At 44.9% G+C, this 16,474-nt stretch overlaps 1 protein-coding gene across 4 annotated transcripts in view; it reads right to left on the bottom strand.

The window, feature by feature from the left end:
* Positions 1 to 16,474, bottom strand: part of LOC138295898 (amine sulfotransferase-like) — an 895,551-nt gene that overhangs the window by 679,994 nt on the left and 199,083 nt on the right. The gene's annotated exons all lie outside the window — the stretch shown is intronic.

Raw genomic sequence — 16,474 nt, 5'->3', positions numbered from 1 at the left:
GCATTCCTGTCCTTTCCCCTGTGCAGGTGCACACCATGATGCAAGGGTGTCTGCCTTGCATGCAGAATTGTTTTTGCGCAGAAAGGAACACAATCGTAGAAGGCATATTCTTCTTTCTATGTGTGCTGCAAAATGAGAATAAGAGATATTTCGACTCATTACTCCTCCCCTGGGAAGGTATAAGATTTTTACACATTCCTGGGTTTAATAGTTCTTGTAAATCTGGGAATGCATCAAAAACCATGGGAGGTGCATGGGAAAACCCTTGCAATGCCCATGGAATAGCATGCTAAGGCAGAGTAACGCAATGTGGTAATTTCTCCTACGTTCCGCTACTCCAGATTTTTGGAGCCACCCAGAGCCATGCAAGGTGCCATTGCATGGCTTAAAAAATCTGACATGAGGTTTGCAATGCTCTTGCATCACATTGCGTGCTGAAAGAGGAATGAAAACCCGGTCATAAATATGCCTGTAAGTGATTTGGACAGAATCACAGTATGTTGAGCTGACTCCGATACTTGAACCGGCTTCCTTAGCTCCAAAGTCTGCAGCTCTGGCTGTTATGCCACATCCTGGTAACCAGTAGGGTCTACAGTTTGCACCCAGTTGGATTCTAGCTACACACAACTATTTAACCAGAAACCCTTTTTCAGCAACTCAGTGCTCTAAACTGATCATGAAAGTAAACCATATATGCAAGACAATAATTCACTAAGGACTTCTTTCACAAATTTGAGTTAAAACAAATTGTATTGAGATAGCACTCTGAATTGTTAAAAATTGATTACCACTTGTGAAGGATGAAATGTTGGTGAATAAGCAAGACTTTTCAGCTTTGTGTTAGTTTGACTACTCATTGCCTGCTGACAGTCTGTGTGATCCTGTGGAGGTGACACAATTTCCCATCCAGGTATGTGTTCTGCTGGTGTGGCTGCAAGTAGACTGACTTCATGGGCTGGAGAACTGGTTCAATACACAGAACATCATAATGTTCACAAAACAGAGGTAGTTAAAAGATATAGCCCCACCCCATGTATTGCGACCAAAAACATGTATTGTTAGAGTCCCACAATTACAGCTGCCAGATGTTAAGTTATTTGCAGGTCTGCCTTCAGTGCTATTAGGAGATTAGACAAGATGGCCTAATCTGTACTGTTTGGAGACCCCTCAAACGTACTGTTTGATGTGCTGACATTTTTAAATAATGAAAGCAGCAATCAAAAAACAACATCATTGTACAGAGGTGTAGTCACAACAAGAACTCGAGATGAAGACGAGGTGTGAGATCCTGCACGAATAAGCCTCTGCTTGTAACCAGAACCAATTAACTTTAAATATAATGATACATCATTAGCAGCGCTCTAATGGGGTTTTGGGGGGCAGTCGATCACATGTAAGTGTGCCCCACGGGTTTAGTGGGGGAGTGGAGTAGTCCAGGAGACCGCTGGATGTGTAGCCCTACAGGTACACATGCAGCTACTTTTTATTGTTGTTGCCAGTGGCAAACCAGGCTCAAAGGGAGGGTGTGGACAAGCTCACACCTGGGCAAGGCAAGAAGCTAAAGGTTATGCTACGGGAAGTTAACTTAGATGTTACTAGAAGCAATGATAGGCTGTAGGGGAAGTTAAAGGTTACAATTGCAGAAGTGCAGCACGTAGATGTTTACAGGATTATGTTCTGTGGGATATGGGACACTAAGGTGTGGGGAGTAGGCAGTGCCCTCAATCAAAAACAGTACTTTGATGTGCCTGAGGCTGTCAACAGGAGACTAGCTCAACAGCTCAACTAGTCCTTGGAGATTCTAGTTTGTCTTGGCACTTTCAGAGGGAATACATCTGTCCTTGAGACAAAGTTATGGAGCCTCTTTATGTCGCAGGGTGCAGTGACTAGTGTAGATGCTCTTTTTTGCAGTCCAGGTGAAGCACAGACACAGTCCTTCTTTTCTCTTCTTTATTCCAGGTGATCAGAGGATCTGGTGTCACGGGAGCACCTTAAATCCTGGATTTAGGGGAGTTTGGCACAGTGTCCAATGGGCATCTTTTAGAAGTTAGGTTTCTGGATGGCAGTGGTATGCACCCTGTCCAAGCACGAACCACAATCCTAGTCAGGGTAAGTCACAAACACACCTGTACTCGCCCTCTGGTGGCTTTGCATAAAGCAGTTAGCTTAACTTAAGAGGCAGTTTGCAAAGTATTTTGCAACTCTTCATACAGTAACACAGTGAAAACACCACAGAAAAAGATACCACACCTGGTTAGAAAAATAGAGCTTGATTCAATAAATAAAACAAGACCAGAACAACAAAATCCAATTAGTAGTACTTGAGATTAGATTTTTTAAAAAGAATAAACTGCAATAGCGCTTAGAAGCCAGCCACGCCAAACAGGGATATTTGGTTGCACCACCACAGAGCAAAGTCAAAAGTTCAGGCTAACCGTGATGGGGCGTGGCTGGCTACAGAGATCCAGTGAGGCCCGCTAAGCAAAAGTACCTTAATCCTGGTTGCTTCCACGATGAAGATGAAATGTGGGGTGCAGACTGAAACAATGCACCTGCGTCAATGTCTGCAGCAAAGGCTGTACATTGGTACTCCTACACAGTGCAAAGATGCTTCAAATTTATTCATGCAACAGCAGCGGTGTGTCGGCTCTGAAATGTGATGGTCCTGATGGCCAGGCGCTGACTCAAATCCACAGAGTGTGGGCGATGCACTGGTTGTGACCCACGTAAAGGCGGTGATGCACTGGTTCCGACCCACGCAAAGGTGGCCATGCACCAGTTCTGACCCACACGAAGGTGCAAGTGAGTGTTTCCACTGCAGCAAGCACCTTAGGCCCAAGGGGTGGCACCACTTGGCAGAGCAGACTCACAGATGGCAGAGTCCAGGTGCAAGGGTAAAGGAGGTGGAAGTCTCTTATGTCCCTGTGACTCATTAAGCGTTTCTTAACAGCCTGAAATAGCGATTCGTCTGTTAAGAAATGCTAAATGGCTTTGTACATATGGCCCTTAGAGTGGAGCAGTGCATAGTGGAGAGAAGGGGAGTAGAGAGGAGTGACATAAAGTGGATTGGTGTAGAGTGGAGTGGCGTTATTGTTGGATGCAGTTATGAAAATCAAATGTTCATTTTTGCTTTCAAAAGTGCACAATGTCATGGTACTTTGTACTTCTTCATAAAGGTCAGAATATTTCACTTACAGTAAGGTTAGCCAATGGCTGATTAAAAGATTTAGAGGCACATTTAGGAAGAGGTGGCGCTGCGCAGTGCAGCAAGTTACCTTGCTGCACTGCGTCATTTGGAAAATTCAGGATTGTATTTAAGGCAATGCAGTCCATTCCTGTCCTTTCCCCTGTGCAGGTGCACACCATGATGCAAGGGTGTCTGCCTTGCATGCAGAATTGTTTTTGCGCAGAAAGGAACACAATCGTAGAAGGCATATTCTTCTTTCTATGTGTGCTGCAAAATGAGAATAAGAGATATTTCGACTCATTACTCCTCCCCTGGGAAGGTATAAGATTTTTACACATTCCTGGGTTTAATAGTTCTTGTAAATCTGGGAATGCATCAAAAACCATGGGAGGTGCATGGGAAAACCCTTGCAATGCCCATGGAATAGCTTGCTAAGGCAGAGTAACGCAATGTAGTAATTTCTCCTACGTTCCGCTACTCCAGATTTTTGGAGCCACCCAGAGCCATGCAAGGTGCCATTGCATGGCTTAAAAAATCTGACATGAGGTTTGCAATGCTCTTGCATCACATTGCGTGCTGAAAGAGGAATGAAAACCCGGTCATAAATATGCCTGTAAGTGATTTGGACAGAATCACAGCATGTTGAGCTGACTCTGATACTTGAACCGGCTTCCTTAACTCCAAAGTCTGCAGCTCTGGCTGTTATGCCACATCCTGGTAACCAGTAGGGTCTACAGTTTGCACCCAGTTGGATTCTAGCTACACACAACTATTTAACCAGAAACCCTTTTTCAGCAACTCAGTGCTCTAAACTGATCATGAAAGTAAACCATATATGCAAGACAATAATTCACTAACGACTTCTTTCACAAATTTGAGTTAAAACAAATTGTATTGAGATAGCACTCTGAATTGTTAAAAATTGATTACCACTTGTGAAGGATGAAATGTTGGTGAATAAGCAAGACTTTTTAGCTTTGTGTTAGTTTGACTACTCATTGCCTGCTGACAGTCTGTGTGATCCTGTGGAGGTGACACAATTTCCCATCCAGGTATGTGTTCTGCTGGTGTGGCTGCAAGTAGACTGACTTCATGGGCTGGAGAACTGGTTCAATACACAGAACATCATAATGTTCACAAAACAGAGGTAGTTAAAAGATATAGCCCCACCCCATGTATTGCGACCAAAAACATGTATTGTTAGAGTCCCACAATTACAGCTGCCAGATGTTAAGTTATTTGCAGGTCTGCCTTCAGTGCTATTAGGAGATTAGACAAGATGGCCTAATCTGTACTGTTTGGAGACCCCTCAAACGTACTGTTTGATGTGCTGACATTTTTAAATAATGAAAGCAGCAATCAAAAAACAACATCATTGTACAGAGGTGTAGTCACAACAAGAACTCGAGATGAAGACGAGGTGTGAGATCCTGCACGAATAAGCCTCTGCTTGTAACCAGAACCAATTAACTTTAAATATAATGATACATCATTAGCAGCGCTCTAATGGGGTTTTGGGGGGCAGTCGATCACATGTAAGTGTGCCCCACGGGTTTAGTGGGGGAGTGGAGTAGTCCAGGAGACCGCTGGATGTGTAGCCCTACAGGTACACATGCAGCTACTTTTTATTGTTGTTGCCAGTGGCAAACCAGGCTCAAAGGGAGGGTGTGGACAAGCTCACACCTGGGCAAGGCAAGAAGCTAAAGGTTATGCTACGGGAAGTTAACTTAGATGTTACTAGAAGCAATGATAGGCTGTAGGGGAAGTTAAAGGTTACAATTGCAGAAGTGCAGCACGTAGATGTTTACAGGATTATGTTCTGTGGGATATGGGACACTAAGGTGTGGGGAGTAGGCAGTGCCCTCAATCAAAAACAGTACTTTGATGTGCCTGAGGCTGTCAACAGGAGACTAGCTCAACAGCTCAACTAGTCCTTGGAGATTCTAGTTTGTCTTGGCACTTTCAGAGGGAATACATCTGTCCTTGAGACAAAGTTATGGAGCCTCTTTATGTCGCAGGGTGCAGTGACTAGTGTAGATGCTCTTTTTTGCAGTCCAGGTGAAGCACAGACACAGTCCTTCTTTTCTCTTCTTTATTCCAGGTGATCAGAGGATCTGGTGTCACGGGAGCACCTTAAATCCTGGATTTAGGGGAGTTTGGCACAGTGTCCAATGGGCATCTTTTAGAAGTTAGGTTTCTGGATGGCAGTGGTATGCACCCTGTCCAAGCACGAACCACAATCCTAGTCAGGGTAAGTCACAAACACACCTGTACTCGCCCTCTGGTGGCTTTGCATAAAGCAGTTAGCTTAACTTAAGAGGCAGTTTGCAAAGTATTTTGCAACTCTTCATACAGTAACACAGTGAAAACACCACAGAAAAAGATACCACACCTGGTTAGAAAAATAGAGCTTGATTCAATAAATAAAACAAGACCAGAACAACAAAATCCAATTAGTAGTACTTGAGATTAGATTTTTTTTAAAGAATAAACTGCAATAGCGCTTAGAAGCCAGCCACGCCAAACAGGGATATTTGGTTGCACCACCACAGAGCAAAGTCAAAAGTTCAGGCTAACCGTGATGGGGCGTGGCTGGCTACAGAGATCCAGTGAGGCCCGCTAAGCAAAAGTACCTTAATCCTGGTTGCTTCCACGATGAAGATGAAATGTGGGGTGCAGACTGAAACAATGCACCTGCGTCAATGTCTGCAGCGAAGGCTGTACATTGTTACTCCTACACAGTAGCAAAGATGCTTCAAATTTATTCATGCAACAGCAGCGGTGTGTCGGCTCTGAAATGTGATGGTCCTGATGGCCAGGCGCTGACTCAAATCCACAGAGTGTGGGCGATGCACTGGTTCTGACCCACGTAAAGGTGGTGATGCACTGGTTCCGACCCACGCAAAGGTGGCCATGCACCAGTTCTGACCCACACGAAGGTGCAAGTGAGTGTTTCCACTGCAGCAAGCACCTTAGGCCCAAGGGGTGGCACCACTTGGCAGAGCAGACTCACAGATGGCAGAGTCCAGGTGCAAGGGTAGAGGAGGTGGAAGTCTCTTATGTCCCTGTGACTTAATTCAGGAGAACAGTCAGCTGGCCCTTGGCATCACTCTGGGTTCTGGGTTTAAGAAATGTGGGTCCAGTCTTTTTCACCCAGGTAAAGAGGCAGCAGGTCAGCAAAGCAAGAAAGCAGTTCTTTTAGAGCAGCAGTCCAGGACAGTGGCAATCCTTTAGCAGCACAGCAGTCCTTCTTCCTGGCAGGTTATCCACAGGTCCAGAAGTGTACTGAAATTGATGGTGTCAGAGGTCCAGTACTTATGCCCAGTGGTGTCTTTGAGGTGGGGAGACTTTAACGACCGGGCTTTGAAGAGCACAGAGGTCCTCCCTTCCTGTGCTGGCTCTAGACTCACTCCATGGGGTATATAGAGCTCAGCTCCACCGGCCATCAAGTCAGTTAATGGCCCATTGAGGCCCATCAAGTCACACCTAAGATCCCATTGTGTTTGGCTGACTAGAGGGAATGCACAAAGCCCAACTGTCACGGACCCCAGACAAATGATCAGAGACAGGCAGCAGGCACCAAATGGCTAAAATAAGAACATGCTAACTTTCTGAAAGTGGTATTTTCAGAACTGTAATTTAAATTCCGACTTCACCATAAGTTAGGATTTTAAATTAGGATTCCAGACACACCAAAATTGAAAAGTCTAGCTCTTCATAATTGTAAGTTGCATTTATAAAAATGTAATAAGGCAATTCTAACGTTATCCTAAGGGAGAGGCAGGCCTTGTAGTACCTAAAAAGGAATGTAAGAGTTTTTCAACATCAGGTGAAACTTAAAAGTACATGTCCTACTTTTTTAAATACATTGCACCCTGCCCTCTGGGCTGTCCAGGGCCTATCCTAGGGGTGATTTATGTGCATTAAAAAAAGGAAGGTTTGAGCAGAGGGTTAATCTTGCTGGGTTGACATGGCTGTTTAAAACTGCGCACACAGGCTCTGCTATGACAGGCCTGAGACATGGTTAAGGGGCTGCTTACGTGGGTGGCACACTCAGTATTGTAGACTCACTAGTAGCATTTAATTTAATTTTCAGGCCCTGGACACACGTAGTTCACTTTACTAGGAAATTATAAGCAAATTGAATATGCAATTTGGTACACACCAATTAAATCATGTTTTAGGGAGAGAGCACAAACTCTTTAGCACTGTTTAGCAGTGGTAAAGTGCACAGTTCAAAGGCCAACAAAATGAGTAATTAGCTGTACATGGCAAAGGCGCGAGATATAGTTACTGTACGGTGCAAGTTTTAATTACCTGAAAGAACTCTAACTTTAGCTGCTCAATTTCTGTGGTTTCTATGGTTTTGTACAAGTAAATTCAGAACCTAACTATAATGTCCCTGAAACCTTTGTTTTTTTCAGTGAATTTTTTAACAGTATTGTAATTTTAATTGCTATACCTGAATCCAACCACTGTCTACGACCTGGCCCTTTAAGTTTTCTTTAACGTATAGTAATTTCAATTGCTATACCTGAATCCAACCACTGCCTGCGACCCGGCCCTGAGGCCAACCCCCTATAATCCCCAACCTTGCACTGTGCACTGCCTTCTCAGTGTGAAGTGGGGGTTGCCCGCAAGGGCGGGCCTGCAGCCCTAACCACTCAATCCGAAGTTGTGCTCTGCACTTTGTGCATACACTGTGGAAGTTAGCCGTGGCCTCTGTGGGTGTGAAAATAGTTGTGAGGCTGTATCTGGGGGTAAGGATGGCAGTCAGAGTGTCTGTCTGGGTTTGAGAGTGTGTACATCAGTGTTTTACTGGGTGCGACAGTACGTGCGCGGGTCTGTGAGTGGGTGCATCAGGATGTCAGTGGGTGTGTGAGTGGGTGTGTCACAGTCTGAGTGGGTGTTTGAGTGAGTGCGTAACTGTCTGAGTGGGTCTGAGTGGGAGCATGGGAGTCTGACTAGGGCTGTGAGTGAGTGCATGAGGGTCTGAGTGGGTCTGTGAGTGGCTATGTGAGAGTCTGAGTGGGTCTGTGAGTGGGTGCATGAGTGTCTGAGTGGGTCTGTGAGTGGTAGAATTAATTTAAAGAGAGGTAGAGATAGGGAAAGAAAGTGAGAGGGAGAGAGATGGAGTTTGATGTCTGATATACTTAGAATTAGTTATTTGTCTCCAATAAAAAAAAATATATATATTTGTTGTTTTAAAAATATAATAATTTTTTTTAAAAAATGGAAATGAGACAAGCTGGACTCAAACCCCCATAGCATAGCGTTAAAAGTCTGCAACCTTCACACCAAGCTATGGGGGTTTCTTTTTTCACTTTATGGGCTTTCATATTATTTATTTACTATAAAAAAATAATCAAAAACCTTGTAAGGGCTATCTGGCACCGTGGGGGAAGCCTTAAGGCTTCCCTTGCAGTGCCTTTGCTTCAACAGGCATGGAGCTGTTTTGAGAGCACCTCCGTGCTTGATTAATAATTTAATCTCTGTCCCCTGCACTCTTGCAGGGGACAGAGAAGAAACTTCAGGTTTTGACAGTGCTGACCTGCTTTCAAGGTCCTGCTGTCGAAAACCAAAGTGTTTGCTGTGGCTGGGGTTGGGCACCCTGGGACATAGCAGGAGCCGTCAATGGGGGTGGCTGTTCCAAGTGCCATCAGTGGCCCCCCTCCCACAGGACATAGCCCCGGGGGTGGTGGTCCCGACGGGTTCCATAAGGACACCCTCTCTTTTTTTTACACTTTTTCCCAGTGGGTGGTGGTCCCCGTGTATGATACAATAGAAGCCTCGGGGTGGTTTCCCCTGGGGCGCAGGGGTCATGGGCCTCCCATAGATAAAAATGTAAGCTTTGGGGAGGTGGTGGTCCCTAGAGCAGTGGGGGCACCAGGGCCCCCCGCATATAAAAAAAAAATGAAAGCTCCGGGGGGGTGGTGGTCCCCAGAGCTGGTAGGGGAGGTCTGGAAGGCCCTGCCGCACAAAATCTTTAATGCCTTCAAGACCTGGCCTACCCAGTGGCCTAATAAAAAAACACAAGCGGGGGAGCCCACACTTTTTTTTCTTAATTTTTTGCCACAAATCTTGCAAACGTGCGGCAAAAAATAATTAAAACGTTTTTTTTTTGTTCTCCACCCAACCAGTGCTAACGGGTCAGGGTGTCCCTATCCTGGCCCCTTTTATATTATTTTTAGTTTTTTCTGGGACTGGCTCAAGCTGAGTGAATCCCAAGATGGCTGTCAAAACTTCCTGGTATCAAGTGTTGGTAGCCAAGCAGAGCTGTGCATGTCACTGCACAAGCTCGTCTTTGTTTGCAAATACTTTGCGGCCATAGATATTCAAATTTAAATTTCTCAAAAACTGCTGAATGGATTTACTCAAAATAAGCAAAAGTGTAATCTGCCTACCGACAGCTAGCTTTCTGCAAATTTGGTGTAATTACATCCAGTGGTTCAGCCTGTAGTCGTTTCTAAAGAATCCAATGGAAATTAACATAGGAAATGCAATGTTTTTTGAGCCACCTTTTTCTCGGCCCCCGCTTGACGGATCACCCCGAAACATTCCACGCGCAACAAGAATCATCACCACACATTTTTTGTGAAAATTTAATTAAGATTTGCCAAACGGCGCCAAAGATATAGGCAATTCAAAAAACGCTTTTCCTAGGGAAGCATGATCCTAACTGTCAACAAAATAAAGGCAACAGTGACTCACTCAGCAGCACATCCCTCAAAACTGTTGGATCATGTTGTTAACACATATGGTGGTCTAACACTTAAACACATCTGTTGCCAGGATGTGTAAACTGGAAACCAGAATCCCAGACCAGTAAATATTAGAACAATATAATAGTGAAGCACACAATACAAATTTCTATAAATCCTATTGTTAATTTGGTACTTTGTATAACCATAAATGTACTTCCATTGAATGCGTACAATTTCAAAGAAACATAAGTAATCAAAACATATTTTAGACATCCAGGTGTAAATCACTTTTCCTTTTACTACATCAAAATTAAATAAAAAAATTGTTTACATAGTCATACTCATTTTTAATTCCAACTTCATATATCTATATTCAGTACAATACTTTAAAAAAAAACACATTTTTGGTATTTCATAATTCCAAATATCATGAATGCCACATTTTCATTAATCATCCCGGCCTATTTTCTCATAGATGATTTCAACCATCCAGGCCCATTTCTTGATTTTAGATTATTAGATTTACAGGTTAATGGTTCTGCAAAGTTCAAAATTAACAATAGGATTTATAGAAATTTGTATTGTGGCCACTATTATATGGTCCTTACTATAACTACCTACTGGCAGCTGCCAGTAGGTATAATATATATATCTATATATATATATATATATATATATATATATATATATATATATATATATATATATATATATATATGTATTTCAAAAGGGTTGCCCTCAAAGGTGAAGACGCACTCACGGCAAGCGTTTTTTATTTCAAAAGTGACTTGTCATCAAGAATTCCTCAGTTCTTGCCTAACGCGTTTCGGGCTACAGCAGCCCTTGTTCACAGGCATCCAAAACGCTTGCCGTGAGTGCGTCTTCACCTTTGAGGGCAACCCTTTTGAAATACATGTTACATGGCAGCCCAGCCGAGGAGACTGCACCGCCACAGAAATATTAAGTTGGTCTGCACAGAGTGACTGCACCGGTATGCGGAACGGCAAGAATTTGGTAATTAATTAATGACTGCTGCCATCAAGAGGCCCACTGGAGGTTTTTACATCATAAATTACAGAGAAGCATAAAGTGTGCACACCCACAGGAGGGTAATATTGAGTGCTACTGGACTCGAAATCCCAGCATGCAGTATTGGTTGATGGAAGGTTTCACCGGAGGCGAATTTTATCAATTAGCATGCGATTTAAGGCTCAGTGAAAGCACAACTGTGCACATTTCTGCTTTGGATGCCTGTGAACAAGGGCTGCTGTAGCCCAAAACGCGTTAGGCAAGAACTGAGGAATTCTTGATGACAAGTCACTTTTGAAATAAAAAACGCTTGCCGTGAGTGCGTCTTCACCTTTGAGGGCAACCCTTTTGAAATTCATGTTACACGGCAGCCCAGCCAGGGAGACTGCACCGCCACAGAAATGTTAAGTGGGTCTGCACAGAGTGACTGCACCGGTATGCGGAACGGCAAGAATTTGGTAATTAATTAATGACTGCTGCCATCAAGAGGCCCACTGGAGGTTTATACATCATAAATTACAGAGAAGCATAAAGTGTGCACACCCACAGGAGGGTAATATTGAGTGCTACTGGACTCGAAATCCCAGCATGCAGTATTGGTTGATGGAAGGTTTTACCGGAGGCGAATTTTATCAATTAGCATGCGATTTAAGGCTCAGTGAAAGCACAACAGTGCACATTTCTGCTTTGGATACCTGTGAACAAGGGCTGCTGTAGCCCGAAACGCGTTAGGCAAGAACTGAGGAATTCTTGATGACAAGTCACTTTTGAAATAAAAAACGCTTGCCGTGAGTGCGTCTTCACCTTTGAGGGCAACCCTTTTGAAATACATATATATATATATATATATATATATTTAGACAAAAGTCATTACACAGCATTAGAGAGGCAATATTTACCAGCTTCTCATGGCAGGAATGACGCCGGCACCATCCATCAACTCAAAAGGTTATTTATTTTCTTATTTCTTGTATCGTACAAAAGTGCATAGTGCTATTCAAACAAATATGGCAATGCGTTTCTGTCTGAGCCTTTGACTGGCCAACATAATTATATATAGAAAATAGCACCCGTAAGGATAGACTGACATGTATTCAATGGTGAAGTTTGGGCACAGTACAGAGTCTTCTCCGGATGTAGCTGGATACAAGGGAGTAGCTGTATAGCCATTTTAGTAACGTCTTTAGGCATGTTATTTTAGCATCTGGGCCTGCCTCTTGGGCCCTTTACCCCAGTTACATTTTATTCTGCTTCATTTTTATTACTTCAGCATAGGCCACATTCGTGTTGCTGTTTTATTTTCTTTATCTTTGGCCTTGGAAAGCATTGAGTTTCTAGCAAGACATTCTTTTCAATTTGTGTTTTCCTCAAGGATGCAGCCAGATAGAGTTGCCAGCAAACTGGTACACTGCATCTCCGACATTCACAGGAACATACACATCATTACATGGGGACATTTTCTCAGAACATCAGCTGTTTTATTATAAAAACACTTCTCTGTCCCATGCACGTTAAAGGGAGATTCCAGCCAAATGACCATGACCACATGCTGATTCACTTTGCTACAATTGCTTGCTGAGACTACAAGTTCCCTGGCATACATGTGGATGGTGTCTCTCTAAACAACAGGCTTCCTTGCTCAGGTATGGGGGATAATGTATTCCCAGGTGGGACTCCTGAAGGGCGGATTAAAGCTTATCACGCTGTGCTCTAACATAGCTTAAGTAGGAACCACGTATATTAAGCATAGTATACCATAAGTAGAAAGTCAACTTACTTTCATCCGCCCTGAGGGGGAGATGATATGGCAGCTGTTACTTATCCTTTGTTATGGTCACAATACATACCAACCAATTACCAGAAAGGAAACTGAGATTAACAAAGTGATTTAGCACAAATTGTTGAGTGTTTTCCCTTATTCCATACCCCAGTATATTTCTTAACCATTTATGTGCTGAAGACAGAACAGTTCTGTCCTCCGCCACAGTGGGCGTGTGCTGAGGATGGAACAGTTCTCTCCTCGCATCGACCCACAGGGGAAGCACTGGCTTTCCCACAGTGGGCTGCCACTCTAAACCCTCCACCAGGCATGACAGCGGAGGCACTTCCGCTGCCACCCCCAACCCCGCCGTCAGCCATCTGATGATGTGCTTGCACCAACATCATCAAATGCAGCCAGCGCAGCGCTGGAAGACATTTGCTTCCAGCGCATCTAGGGAGAGGACATGCATCGGGTAAGTCCCGGTTGGAAATTGGTTTATTAGTTGTTTGGCTAGCATAAGTGATAATTCCTCAGTTGTTCTCAGTGGGAACCAAACACCCCATTGTAGCGCTTGCCTCTCAGAGGGTAGTGAGGTGGAGTAGTCCAAGGCCTACTCAAGGGACGTGGTGTGGCTAGTAATCACCAATCAGTGGCATACAATAGTAACACTAAATAAATTATTTTTCAGTCAGTACTTTATCTTTAGAAAAAGAAGTACATGTATTACACACATGCTACTATATACTATGCAACGATTTACAAATATACATTGGCAGGTGGAACATACCGTAGCTGACATTGTTTAATTACTGTTGACCCCCTTGGAGGGGTCCCCAAGCATACCAAGTGAGTTTGAACAATTACTATGTAATCACAAGATATTACTTGTTCCTGAAGTATTGTCATAATGGTGATAATAAGGTACCAATAAATCATATGCACGCTGTAGGAAGTTGGCTCTGTATGTGCTATTTCAAAGTAAGGAATAGCATGCACAGAGTCCAAGGGTTCCCCTTAGAGGTAAAATAGTGGTAAAGAGATAATACTAATGCTCTATTTTGTGGTAGTGTGGTCGAGCAGTAGGCTTATCCAAGGAGTAGTGTTAAGCATTTGTTGTACATACACATAGACAATAAATGAGGTACACACACTCAGAGACAAATCCAGCCAATAGGTTTTGTTATAGAAAAATATCTTTTCTTAGTTTATTTTAAGAACCACAGGTTCAAATTTAACATGTAATATCTTGTTTGAAAGGTATTGCAGGTAAGTACATTAGGAACTTTGAATCATTTCAATTGCATGTATACTTTTCAAGTTATTCACAAATAGCTATTTCAAAAGTGGACACAGTGCAATTTTCACAGTTCCTGGGGGAGGTAAGTTTTTGTTAGTTTTACCAGGTAAGTAAGACACTTACAGGGTTCAGTTCTTGGTCCAAGGTAGCCCACCGTTGGGGGTTCAGAGCAACCCCAAAGTCACCACACCAGCAGCTCAGGGCCGGTCAGGTGCAGAGTTCAAAGTGGTGCCCAAAACGCATAGGCTAGAATGGAGAGAAGGGGGTGCCCCGGTTCCGGTCTGCTTGCAGGTAAGTACCCGCGTCTTCGGAGGGCAGACCAGGGGGGTTTTGTAGGGCACCGGGGGGGACACAAGCCCACACAGAAATTTCACCCTCAGCAGCGCGGGGGCGGCCGGGTGCAGTGTAGAAACAAGCGTCGGGTTTGCAATGTTAGTCTATGAGAGATCAACGGATCTCTTCAGCGCTGCAGGCAGGCAAGGGGGGGCTTCCTCGGGGAAACCTCCACTTGGGCAAGGGAGAGGGACTCCTGGGGGTCACTTCTCCAGTGGAAGTCCGGTCCTTCAGGTCCTGGGGGCTGCGGGTGCAGGGTCTTTTCCAGGCGTCGGGACTTAGGTTTCAGAGAGTCGCGGTCAGGGGAAGCCTCGGGATTCCCTCTGCAGGCGGCGCTGTGGGGGTTCAGGGGGGACAGGTTTTGGTACTCACAGTCGGAGAGTAGTCCGGGGGTCCTCCCTGAGGTGTTGGTTCTCCACCAGCCGAGTCGGGGTCGCCGGGTGCAGTGTTGCAAGTCTCACGCTTCTTGCGGGGAGTTGCAGGGGTCTTTAAAGCTGCTCCTTGAAACAAAGTTGCAGTCTTTTTGGAGCAGGTCCGCTGTCCTCGGGAGTTTCTGGTCGTCGTCGAAGCAGGGCAGTCCTCAGAGGATTCCGAGGTCGCTGGTCCCTTTGGAAAGCGTCGCTGGAGCAGAGTTCTTTGGAAGGCAGGAGACAGGCCGGTGAGTTTCTGGAGCCAAGGCAGTTGTTGTCTTCTGGTCTTCCTCTGCAGGGGTTTTCAGCTAGGCAGTCCTTCTTCTTGTAGTTTGCAGGAATCTAATTTTCTAGGGTTCAGGGTAGCCCTTAAATACTAAATTTAAGGGCGTGTTTAGGTCTGGGGGGTTAGTAGCCAATGGCTACTAGCCCTGAGGGTGGGTACACCCTCTTTGTGCCTCCTCCCAAGGGGTGGGGGTCACCATCCTAACCCTATTGGGGGAATCCTCCATCTGCAAGATGGAGGATTTCTAAAAGTCAGAGTCACCTCAGCTCAGGACACCTTAGGGGCTGTCCTGACTGGTCAGTGACTCCTCCTTGTGCTTTCTTTGTTCCCTCCAGCCTTGCCGCCAAAAGTGGGGGCCGTGGCCGGAGCGGGCGGGCAACTCCACTAAGCTGGAGTGCCCTGCTGGGCTGTGACAAAGGGGTGAGCCTTTGAGGCTCACCGCCAGGTGTTACAGCTCCTGCCTGGGGGAGGTGTTAGCATCTCCACCCAGTGCAGGCTTTGTTACTGGCCTCAGAGTGACAAAGGCACTCTCCCCATGGGGCCAACAACATGTCTCTAGTGTGGCAGGCTGCTGGAACTAGTCAGCCTACACAGACAGTCGGTTAAGTTTCAGGGGGCACCTCTAAGGTGCCCTCTGGGGTGTATTTTGCAATAAAATGTACACTGGCATCAGTGTGCATTTATTGTGCTGAGAAGTTTGATACCAAACTTCCCAGTTTTCAGTGTAGCCATTATGGTGCTGTGGAGTTCATGTTTGACAGACTCCCAGACCATATACTCTTATGGCTACCCTGCACTTACAATGTCTAAGGTTTTGTTTAGACACTGTAGGGGTACCATGCTCATGCACTGGTACCCTCACCTATGGTATAGTGCACCCTGCCTTAGGGCTGTAAGGCCTGCTAGAGGGGTGTCTTACCTATACTGCATAGGCAGTGAGAGGCTGGCATGGCACCCTGAGGGGAGTGCCATGTCGACTTACTCGTTTTGTTCTCACTAGCACACACAAGCTGGCAAGCAGTGTGTCTGTGCTGAGTGAGAGGTCTCCAGGGTGGCATAAGACATGCTGCAGCCCTTAGAGACCTTCCTTGGCATCAGGGCCCTTGGTACTAGAAGTACCAGTTACAAGGGACTTATCTGGATGCCAGGGTCTGTCAATTGTGGATACAAAAGTACAGGTTAGGGAAAGAACACTGGTGCTGGGGCCTGGTTAGCAGGCCTCAGCACACTTTCAATTGTAAACATAGCATCAGCAAAGGCAAAAAGTCAGGGGGCAACCATGCCAAGGAGGCATTTCCTTACACACGCCTCTTGAAACCCCAATAAAACATTTATCAGAAATAAAATGTGTGTTTGTGCAGTCTTTCATATACATGGCATTAGACTTTAATGGTCAATCACAAGAACAATGCATTACATACATTCAGGGTTTTTAACATGTTACTATACACAAAGACTCTAGAGGC

This window comes from Pleurodeles waltl, chromosome 5 (assembly GCF_031143425.1).
Source record: "Pleurodeles waltl isolate 20211129_DDA chromosome 5, aPleWal1.hap1.20221129, whole genome shotgun sequence".
Classification (NCBI taxonomy): domain Eukaryota; kingdom Metazoa; phylum Chordata; class Amphibia; order Caudata; family Salamandridae; genus Pleurodeles; species Pleurodeles waltl.
This window is presented reverse-complemented; position numbering and strand designations above follow the sequence as displayed.